This window comes from Hesperophylax consimilis, unplaced genomic scaffold (assembly GCF_061612785.1).
Source record: "Hesperophylax consimilis isolate HC1 unplaced genomic scaffold, BYU_Hcon_1.0 scaffold_241, whole genome shotgun sequence".
Lineage (NCBI taxonomy): Eukaryota > Metazoa > Arthropoda > Insecta > Trichoptera > Limnephilidae > Hesperophylax > Hesperophylax consimilis.
Genome location: NW_028301438.1, coordinates 27501 through 36950, shown reverse-complemented (window position 1 = coordinate 36950; position 9450 = coordinate 27501). Strand labels below are relative to the sequence as shown.

Genomic DNA, 9450 nt, shown 5'->3' with positions numbered 1-9450 from the left:
TATTAACCCATTTTTGTTTCATCACTTTTAATGACTTCATATCACTTTTTCAATGTGTGTTCTGTTGTCATTGTGGTGATTTATCATGCAACCTGATTGCATTTATCAATTATCTTTTAATTTTAATTAATTTATTTATTTCATCGACACTCGTGGCGGTTTTCGATAAACTTAGTGTGGCTTTCTTCAGTCGCCCTATGTATTATGATTATATATAAAATTTATGATCAATATGGTTCCATGCTAACTCAACACGGTGACTGTTCAACACACTTTTAAAAAGTGATATAGAATCATTAAAAACGATGATTTGTTTAAACCTAACCTAACCTAACCTTACCTAACCTAACCTAACCTAACCTAACCCAACCTAACCTAACCCTGACCTAACCTAACCTACTTAACCCAGTAAAAAAAAGTTTTTGTTTCATCACTTTCCATGACTTTACATAACTTTTTAAATATGTGATGAATTATCATTTTGATAATTTATCCGGTCGCCGATCAATATAATATAGAAACCCAACTTACGACTTGTAGTATGATATCGAAAAAAGAAATAAATTCACAAACCTTTCTTCTTTTTTTCGTCTTTTGATGAGTTCAAAACATTGTAGACGATAGATGGCGTAGCGGTTTCGGGGAAAATTAGGTTTTTTGTTATTATTCTTCTTATGCTGTGTACCTAAGTGTCATATTTATGTGTGAATAAAAATTATATATAATAATAGTAATTATTTATTTTTTGGAATAACTTTACTGAGTAAAACCTAATATTGTAATATTTAATTATCGAAGATAATATTAGCGAATTCTAAAAGAAAATCTGAAAGAGAAAAATCACCAAAATAATAAAAAAAAAAATCAGTCCTAGATGTGACCGTATCCTTTTCTGATTTTTCTGTTTCAGATTTTCGTTTAGAAATCGCTAATATTGTCTTCGATAATTAATAAATTAAAAAAATCATTTTCGTCAGGAGGTGAGGGAATGCAATTCAGAGCGGCGGGCGCGGGTAAAGCGCGGGAGTAACTGGGACGCACTTAACGGCCCTCGACGTGTTTTCAAAATTTTCTTATTTAAAAATAAAATATTTATTTTATTTAAATTTCAGAATCGAACTCATAACGTCATTCTTAGTGTAGAATAATAAATTTAGCCGCGGTTCGGTGCAGCGGGGCCGGCGATGAGTGGGATCTGATATCGAGTAGCGGCCGCGGGTGGACGGCGGGAGTAACTGCGACGCACCCGATGACGCCATTTGCCCCGGGCACGGTGTGATTTAAAAGAAAAAAAAAAAAAAACTTTTTTTTTGACGTATTTTATTTCAGAATCTAATTCGGAACGCCATTCTTAGTGTAGAATATTAAATTTAAAGGTTTCGGGAGCATTGGGACCGGAGCTGCCAAGATCTCATTTCGGATGATAGCCGCGGGTAAACGGCGGGAGTAAACGGGCCGCACTTAATGGCCCTCAATGTGAAATTGTAATTTATTTATTTTTATAGATTTTTATTTCGGAATCGAATTCGGAACGTCATTCTTGTAGCGTAGAATAAAAAATTTTAAATGTTACGGGAGCATTGGGACCGGAGCGGAGCTGAGAGGATCTCATTTCGGGTGGTAGCCGCGGGTAAACGGCGGGAGTAAACGGGCCGCACTTAATGGCCCTCAGTGTGAAAATGTTTATTTTTTAGTTTTCTTATCATGTATGTATGTATGTATGTATGTATGTACGTATGTACGTATGTATGTATGTATGTATGTATGTATGTATGTATGTATGTATGTATGTATGTATAATTTAACATTTCGATAGTGAGAAGACGTGAGCGACGAGGGTAAATTTATTTTTTCGAGACCGAGCGTGAGCAGTCGGGCAGACGGCCGGAGATGAGGCGACGCGGCTCGCGCTACTGCGGCCGGTTCCGCGAGAGGCCCGACCGCCCGGGCGTCCGTCTGAGCGCAGTCGAGGAGTCGGAGCGGGCGCATCGCGGTCTGTAATAGTCGGTGAATTTGTTTATTCGAATCCCTTTTAAAATCGTTTTCTTACTATGCATGTATGTATGTATGTATGTATGTATGTATGTATGTATGTATGTATGTATGTATGTATGTATGTATGTATGTATGTACTTGTGTATAAATATACAAAAATCTCTTCACTTTATATGTTTTGTTATGATTTTTTTTTTTCTCCTATTTACATATGTTTTAAAAGTAAAATTTTATTATTATTTTTTTACACTTCACAGACGAGTGTTTTTGGACTCTTGTAGAGGTAAAAATGTTAATTTTTAATTGAATATATTTTTAAAAAATGTACGTGTAAATATGAATTTATTTGATTTAATTTCAATGTCGTCTATTAAGTTTTTTTTTTTTAACTCAACAGAATAAATGATATAATATAACAATTCTAAAATGTTGCCTAGTCTTGTGGGTGCCGGGTGAATTTTCTTTATGTATCAGGTTAGGTTAGGTTAGGTTAGGTTAGGTTAGGTTAGGTTAGGTTAGGTTAGGTTAGGTTGGTTAGGTTAGGTAGGTTAGGTTAGGTTAGGTTAGGTTAGGTTAAGTTAGGTTTAGGTTAGGTTAGGTTAGGTTAGGTTAGGTTAGGTTAGGTTAGGTTGTTAGAGGTTAGGTTAGGTTAGGTTAGGTTAGGTTAGTTAGGTTAGGTTAGTTAGTTAGGTTTAGGTTAGGTTAGGTCAGGTCAGGTTAGGTGCGATTACAATTTTTGCAAATAGATAAATTGACAAAAAGTTGACAAAAATTTTTGCCAATAAAATTTATGCCAATATAATTTTATGCCAATAAAATTTTATGCCAATAAAATTTTCTGCCAATAAAATTTGATGCCAATAAAATTTTCTGCCAATATAATTTTATGCCAATAAAATTGTATGCCAATAAAATTTTTTTGCCAATAATTATTAGCAAAAAATTGATCTTTGTCAATGGAATTTAAATTTAAAAAAGTAAAATAAATACAAAACAATACAAGAACAACGCGTCAACTCAACAGAGATCAAATGGGAAAATAATTCACCGACTCCAGATATTTTCATATCGGAGGGTTCGGCTCGGTAGAACTCCTAACGGGGCCTATAAATAAATCCTACAGATCCCTCAACATAAACATTTAAAAAATCTTTTGTTATCCTACATGTATTCAAAATGACCGACTTTTGCATCTTTATATATAAATTTTTTGATAGATCTAATACGCCTAAATTTTTAATAAGAGAGCTAGGTATAATGCCGGTAGCCGAAATAACGAATGGTAATATTTTTATAGCCTGAGAATGCCAAATTCTTTTTTTCTCATTTCCTAAATCTGTGTATTTTCTTATTTTTTCACTAACAGATTTTTGAATATTACAGGAATTCGGAATAGCGACATCGATGATATAAGTTATTTTTAAAAAATTTGTCATGTAAAACTATATCGGTTCTATTATGACTAATCGCTCGATCTGTTAGTTATATATTAGTTAGTTATGTTAGTTATTTATTATTATTATTATTATATATATGTTAAGTTTTTATTTTTATTTGAAATATGTTCTTATTGTGTAAATTTGAAATAACTACGTACCTCTGTATTAAGTTTTTTTAAACTCACCGGGAACGGTCGGTCGGTATCACCGATTAAATGAAATAATTTAAAATTTCCAAAATGCGAATACGAAAGTAAATTTATTTACCGAGACCGAGCGCCTTGTGCCCGGTTTCGCGAGCCGCCCGAGGCCCGACGGCCCGGCCGCCTGCGCGCCTTCGAGGGGTCGGAGCGGGCGCACCGCGCTCGGCGCCGTCCCGAGCGAGAACGCGACCCGGCACAGCTTTGTGCCCGCCGAGTGTGGCGGGCTCTCGATGCACGGCGTTCGCAAACTGCGGCGGCCTATCGGTCGTGTCGGCGGTGTTATTTGCGAGAAACTACGTGACGCCCGCTTCTGCGCGGCGTTCGCGCTCATGTTTTGACTCTGGAGTTCCGCGCGAGCAGAATTTTCAAAAGCAAAGGCGGAGGATTTTATCCCCGTCTCACTGTTGCCTCGCCAAAGGCGTGCGCTTTCGGTGTACACGTTTTACGAATGGGAATTATAAATCGGACGATAGCGTCGTCGCGGGTGCGGTCTCTCTCTCTCGGGCGGGAGCCGTCCTACGCGCGCTTTCTTCGTTTGAAGCAAAAATTTTCCCGCGGAGCTTTCGTCTAGCGACGGTCGCCGAGCGGGAGAATATAGCGGTACGCATAATGAGCGTGACTCGTGCGGGTGACTCCGTCGCGTGTTCTTTAACGCCGTGTTGTCCGCGCCCTCTACGCGAGGGCGGGCCTCTGTCGTTCGGAGGATTAAAAACCCTCCGACGGTGGTGCAGCTCCCTGGTTGATCCTGCCAGTAATCATATGCTTGTCTCAAAGACTAAGCCATGCAAGTCTCAGTAAAAGCCGAATTAAGGTGAAACCGCGAATGGCTCAATATATCAGTTTTGGTTCCTTAGATCGTACACGGTTACTTGGATAACTGTGGCAATTCTAGAGCTAATACATGCAAACGAGGTTCTGACCGGTAACGGGAGGAATGCTTTTATTAGATCAAAAACCAATCGGCGGCGGGGTTCGCGCCCCGTCCGTCGCCATTCGAGATGACTCTAGATAACTTTGAGCTGATCGCACGGTCTAGCACCGGCGACGCATCTTTCAAATGTCTGCCTTATCAACTGTCGATGGTAGTTTATGCGACTACCATGGTTGTCACGGGTAACGGGGAATCAGGGTTCGATTCCGGAGAGGGAGCCTGAGAAACGGCTACCACATCCACGGAAGGCAGCAGGCGCGCAAATTACCCACTCCCGGCACGGGGAGGTAGTGACGAAAAATAACGATACGGGACTCGTCCGAGGCCTCGTGATCGGAATGATTACACTTTAAATCCTTTAATGAGGATCCATTGGAGGGCAAGTCTGGTGCCAGCAGCCGCGGTAATTCCAGCTCCAATAGCATATACTAAAGTTGTTGCGGTTAAAAAGCTCGTAGTTGAAATTGTGTCCTGCGGTGTCGGTCTACCGAATGCGGTACGACAGGCACGTCTGCGGGGCTTCTCGCCGGTGCGTCCACCGCCGGCGTGTGTCGGTCGGCCTCACGGTCGGCCGCGCACCGAGGCGGGCCGTCGCGGCTGTTTACTTTGAACAAATTAGAGTGCTCAAAGCGGGCTAACACTTGCCTGAATATTGTACGCATGGAATAATAGAATAGGACCTCGGTTCTGTTTTGTTGGCTTTCTGATACCAGAGGTAATGATTAATAGGGACGACTGGGGGCATTCGTATTGAGACGTTAGAGGTGAAATTCTTGGATCGTCGCAAGATAAAGCGAAAGCATTTGCCAAAGGTGTTTTCATTAATCAAGAACGAAAGTTAGAGGTTCGAAGGCGATTAGATACCGCTGTAGTTCTAACCATAAATGATGCCAGCCAGCGATCCGCCGAAGTTTCATAATTTTAACCCGGTGGGCAGCTCCCGGGAAACCAAAGCTTTCGGGCTCCGGGGGGAGTAAGCTGAAACTTAAAGGAATTGACGGAAGGGCACCACCAGGAGTGGAGCCTGCGGCTTAATTCGACTCAACACGGGAAAACTCACCAGGCCCGGACACTGGAAGGATTGACGGATTAACAGCTCTTTCTCGATTCGGTGGGTGGTGGTGCATGGCCGCTCTTAGTTGGTGGAGCGATTTGTCAGGTTAATTCCGGTAACGAACGTAACTCTAGCCTATTAAATAGACGTGCAACCGGTATCACGAGGGTCCGTGTGCGCGCGGCTTCGGCGTTCGCGCGTCGGGGTCGTGCGTTTCGCGGTCTTCACTACCGGCGTACAATGAAAATCTTCTTAGAGGGACCGGCGGTATATATAGCCGCACGAGATTGAGCAATAGCAGGTCTGTGATGCCCTTAGATGTCCTGGGCCGCACGCGCGCTACACTGAAGGGATCAGCGTGTCCTCCTTGGCCTAACGGCCCGGGTAACCCGATGAAACCCCTTCGTGATAGGGATTGGGGTTTGCAATTCTCCCCCATGAACGAGGAATTCCTAGTAAAAGCGAGTCACCAGCTCGCGTTGATTGCGTCCCTGCCCTTTGTACACACCGCCCGTCGCTACTACCGATGGATGATTTGGTGAGGTCTTCGGACTGGTGCGCGGAAGCTCTCACGGGCATCCGACGCGTCGGAAAGTTTGACCGAATTTGATCATTTAGAGGAAGTAAAAGTCGTAACAAGGTTTCCGTAGGTGAACCTGCGGAAGGATCATTTCCTGTGTTTAATGTTTGTGCTTTCCATGATATGAAATATTATTATGAAACAAAACATATATTATACATATAAACCATAATCGAACGAATGCTAAATTACTGCGTCGGAGATCGCCCTAGGGCGCCGATGCGAACCGAGAACCGCCGGCGTCGAGCGGAGGAGGGCTCCGTCCTCTATCCGCTCGTCCGGTGAAATTTTACCCGTCGCCGTGAAGGCGGCGGTACAAAATTAATCTTTTTGTCGAATGGAATTATAAACATTTCGAAAACGCAAACCAAATTGTAAAAACCGAAAACTAAAACGTATCTATTTATGTTTGTTTTATCATTATTACCCTGAACGGCGGATCACTCGGCTCGTGGGTCGATGAAGAACGCAGCTAAATGCGCGTCAGAGTGTGAACTGCAGGACACATGAGCATCGACATTTCGAACGCACATTGCGGTCCGAGCAAGACGTAGTTTGTCGACGGACCACTCCTGTTTGAGGGTCGCGCACACAATGCGACCAGACTGTTCTCTCGCCCCCGTCCTCGGACGGGGGCGCGCAGAGCGAGCGTTGCCGGCGTCGCCGGGGCCCGCGCGCGTCGTCTCCTCGGAGACGCGCGCCGGGACCTCGGCGTCCGGTTAAATTTGACGAAGTGCTCTCTCGATGCGCGCGATTTCCGCTTGCGTTATACCAAACGCGGAGGAACGCGTGCGAGCCTTGAGCTAGCGACGACGCTGAAAACTGGGCAGTCTACCGCGCGAGCGGTCGGCTGTCCGGGGCGATCTTCGCGCTCTCGGCCGCGCGCACCTCCGCGGACGCTCGTCGGTTTCGCGCCCGCTTGACAGAGTCTGCACGGGCGAGAATACGCGCACACTGTTGCTTTGCGTACTTCTCGAATTTATAAAATTTTTGTTGTCGACCTCAAATCAGGAGAGATCACCCGCCGAACTTAAGCATATCAGTAAGCGGAGGAAAAGAAACTAACGAGGATTCCCCGAGTAGCGGCGAGCGAAACGGGAAGAGCCCAGCGCTGAATCCTGCGGCCCCGGCGGGCCGCCGGGAAATGTAGCGTTCGGGAGGAGAGTTATACATACACGCGCGGTCATTAGTCACGGCTGCCTGTCCAAGTTCATCTTGAACGGGGCCCGCTTACCCGCAGAGGGTGCCAGGCCCGTGGTGACGGTAGCCGGCCGCGACGGTCTCTCTCCCTAGAGTCGGGTTGCTTGAGAGTGCAGCCCTAAGTGGGTGGTAAACTCCATCTAAGGCTAAATACTACCACGAGACCGATAGCGAACAAGTACCGTGAGGGAAAGTTGAAAAGAACTTTGAAGAGAGAGTTAAAGAGTACGTGAAACCGTTCAGGGGTAAACCTGTGGAACTCAAACGAGCGAACGGGGAGATTCATCGTGTCTTCCGTCGGGGCTCGCGCCTCGCGCAAACCTTCGCCTTCGGCTTTCGGGTCGGGGCGGTGGGTGCGCGGGTGCGCCGTCAGGCTCCCGGAGCGCGTGCACTTCTCCCTTAGTATAACACCGCGACCCGTCGCGCCGCGGTCGAATGCGCCGTGCGGTTGACCCGTCTCGCTCTGCGAGGCGGAGCCGCGGTGTCCACGGCCGCGGCGTACATTACGCAGCGACGGTAGAGAACGAGGATCGCGTCCGCCCCTCGCGGGCGTCCGTCGCGCTGCAGCGGCGTCCTTCGCGTGGCCCCCGGCGTCTAGTGCGTCGCGGGTGTCGCGCGTCGGGTGTCCGTCGTTAGCGGCGCGCTCTCGGACGGGACGCGTCCCGGTCGGCGGTGGTTTTGTTTTGGGCACTCACAGGACCCGTCTTGAAACACGGACCAAGGAGTCTAGCATGTGCGCGAGTCATTGGGAACACTGATAAACCCAGAGGCGAAATGAAAGTGAAAGGCCGGCCTCGAGCCGGTCGCAGGGAAGATGCGCGGGCGTCGTCAGACGCCCCGCCGCATTCCCGAGGCGTTTCGAGAAAGCCCCCGTGCGATTATCGAGACGCACTGAGAGCGTACACGCTGGGACCCGAAAGATGGTGAACTATGCCTGGTCAGGTCGAAGTCAGGGGAAACCCTGATGGAGGACCGAAGCGATTCTGACGTGCAAATCGATCGTCCGAACTGGGTATAGGGGCGAAAGACTAATCGAACTATCTAATAGCTGGTTCCATCCGAAGTTTCCCTCAGGATAGCTGGCGCTCGAGAAACATGACGGTTTTCGGACCGCCATTCGCACAGTCTCATCCGGTAAAGCGAATGATTAGAGGCATTGGGGCCGAAATGGCCTCAACCTATTCTCAAACTTTAAATGGGTGAGATCTCCTTCTTGCTCGAAGATGAAGTAGGAGCTCGGATGGGAGTGCCAAGTGGGCCAATTTTGGTAAGCAGAACTGGCGCTGTGGGATGAACCAAACGTCGAGTTAAGGCGCCCAATGAACGCTCATCGGATACCATAAAAGGCGTTGGTCGCTCAGGACAGCAGGACGGTGGCCATGGAAGTCGGAATCCGCTAAGGAGTGTGTAACAACTCACCTGCCGAAGCAACCAGCCCTGAAAATGGATGGCGCTGTAGCGTTCAGCCTATACTCGACCGTTGCAGGCAAGCGGGGCGTTCGTGCGGCTCCGGCCGTGCGATCGTTTTGAAGCCGCAACGAGTAGGATGGCCGCGGCGGTGTGCGCAGAAGGGTCTGGGCGTGAGCCCGCCTGGAGCCTCCGTCGGCGCAGATCTTGGTGGTAGTAGCAAATACTCAAGCGAGGTCCTTGAGGGCTGATGTGGAGAAGGGTTTCGCGTTAACAGCCGTTGCACGCGAGTTAGTCGATCCTAAGCCCTAGGAGAAATCCGATGTTGATGATGGTGTAAAGTTATACGATTTTACTAAAGATTGTTTTCTTAAAAGTACACCCGTCGGGCGAAAGGGAATCCGGTTGCAGTTCCGGAACCCGGCTGCGGAACCGTCTTAAAAATCGTTCCCTCGCAAGAGAGTTCGTCGGGGTAACCCAAAGTGGCCTGAAGACGCCGACGGGAGATCCGGAGAGAGTTATCTTTTCTGCCTGAGCGTTCGAGCGCCCTGGAATCCCATAGCGGGGAGATAGGGCTCGGGACGCGAAGAGCATCGCCGATGCGGCGGTGTCCGGATCGGCCCCTCGGACCTTGAAAATTC

At 47.1% G+C, this 9450-nt stretch overlaps 3 non-coding genes across 3 annotated transcripts in view; all 3 read left to right on the top strand.

The window, feature by feature from the left end:
* Window positions 1-4369: 4369 nt before the first annotated feature.
* On the top strand, window positions 4370-6295 carry LOC149408504 (small subunit ribosomal RNA). The gene has a single exon (XR_016305553.1). It is a non-coding gene; the product is annotated as a small subunit ribosomal RNA (ribosomal RNA).
* A 331-nt stretch (window positions 6296-6626) lies between these two features.
* LOC149408503 (5.8S ribosomal RNA) lies at window positions 6627-6788 on the top strand. The gene has a single exon (XR_016305557.1). It is a non-coding gene; the product is annotated as a 5.8S ribosomal RNA (ribosomal RNA).
* A 411-nt stretch (window positions 6789-7199) lies between these two features.
* Window positions 7200-9450, top strand: part of LOC149408502 (large subunit ribosomal RNA) — a 4064-nt gene continuing 1813 nt past the window's right edge. Inside the window, exon 1 of the ribosomal RNA XR_016305555.1 lies at window positions 7200-9450. This exon is cut by the window's right edge and continues 1813 nt beyond it. This is a non-coding gene — a ribosomal RNA (large subunit ribosomal RNA).